Below are 2079 nucleotides of genomic sequence, written 5' to 3' on the forward strand. Positions count from 1 at the left end.
CCCCCCCCAAGAACTATGTAGAAAAACACGATGTCTTTCACCAGTATTGATTAGATTAAGGCTTTACGGCCACTGATGTGAATCATGCATTTTACACTTTAAAATTATAATGATTATGAATTAACGATTTATTTAGCCGATGGCGTTCTTGTCCCTGCATGGCGTGGTTGAGATGGATCGTGGAGAATATAGCTGTCGAGTAGATTATAAAAGATCTCCAACAAGATATCAAGCTGTTACACTTCAAGTTACAGGTATACAGCTGTCGAGTAGATTATAAAAGATCTCTAACAAGATATCACGCTGTTACACTTCAAGTTACAGGTATACAGCTGTCAAGTAGATTTTAAAAGATCTCTAACAAGATATCACGCTGTTACACTTCAAGTTACAGGTATACAGCTGTCAAGTAGATTATAAAAGATCTCTAACAAGATATCAAGCTGTTACACTAACAAGTTACAGGTATATATGCTGTCGAGTAGATTATAAAAGATCCCCTATAAAATATCAGGCTGTTACACTACAAGTTACAGGTAAAATACGATTCACTATTTTAAATCATTTTAAATGACACACATTGATTACCCTTTTATTTGAGTTCTAGCAACTTTATTACATTTCATTTATTTCATGAACTATCAATATTATATCTCTATAAACTCATAATTCATCAATGCATTTCTACCTTTGGCCTAAACATAATATAGTCCATTGTTAATATTAGTAAACCATATATCTTTATACTAATATATATATATTTCACTGTTTCACGCCAGATATGTGTCAAACAATAGCATAATATCACAGCTTTATTTGTCCTTATTCTTACCAGAAAATATAAACATAAATCAAGGATAACATAGATAGGACAAGAAGGAATATAATGATTTTTTGTGGAAAACTTGTTGTATGCATTCTAACCTTTCCCAAGGAATAGATGCAGGGTACCTGATAAAGATCTGACTGAAGATACGAATGAACGAATATTTTTGGATTTTGCTCTTACAATCAAGGTTCTCTACAGCAGTAAACTTTTTTCCCCCCAAATCATCAAAGAAATTGAGTCTTTGCCACAAATTCAAATCTTCTAATCACTTTATCTTTAAAACCAGATGGTTTAAACCTTTGACATTTCAAACTAAGATTATTTTATCAAACCTAATTCATAGTTTGAAATATTTAAGGTCTACAACATTGGGTTGATAATGAGTGCGCTTGTGGCAAAGACTCAATTCCTTTACTCATAAAAGTGTAATTGAGCAAGAAACCCTAAATAAATTTTTAAAACGTTATATTTTGAGAGTTTCAGGTCGTTAACAAATGCTCATCCTTTGTTGGCAACCCTGTACCAGGATATCCAGTTGGCAACCCTGTACCAGGATATCCAGTTGGCAACCCTGTACCAGGATATCCAGTTGGCAACCCTGTACCAGGATATCCAGTTTAGTTTTTTAACAACCCTGTACCAGGATATCTAGTTTAGTTTTTTAACAACCCTGTACCAGGATATCCAGTTTAGTTTTTAAACAACCCTGTACCAGGATATCCAGCTTAGTTTTTAAACAACCCTGTACCAGGATATCCAGTTGGCAACCCTGTACCAGGATATCCAGTTGGCAACCCTGTACCAGGATATCCAGTTTAGTTTTGTTTTTAGTTAAAGCGTACTGTAGTTTCTGGAAGGGTTTTAAACAACCTCAGTGCTGCTTTAGCTTTTCTGCTTTGCTGTCTTTTCAATTTTTCCCATCATTTCCATTTTTTCATCTGTACCTTCTCTTCCACCTTTTTCATCTTTTCCAGGCTACGTTATCTATTCTAGTTCCCCCTGAGTATACTGTTATCCATTCTAGTTACTCCTCAGTATACAGTTATCTATTCTAGTTCCCCTTGAGTATATAGTTATCTATTCTAGTTCCCCCTGAGTATACAGTTATCTATTCTAGTTACAAGTACTGTATACTGCACTGTACACTGGTGTACACTGTATACTGCACTGTACACTGGTGTACAAGTACTGTATACTGCACTGTACACTGGTGTACAAGTACTGTATACTGCACTGTACACTGGTGTACA

This window comes from Eurytemora carolleeae, unplaced genomic scaffold (assembly GCF_000591075.1).
Source record: "Eurytemora carolleeae unplaced genomic scaffold, Eaff_2.0 scaffold700, whole genome shotgun sequence".
In the NCBI taxonomy this organism is placed as follows: Eukaryota; Metazoa; Arthropoda; class Copepoda; order Calanoida; family Temoridae; genus Eurytemora; species Eurytemora carolleeae.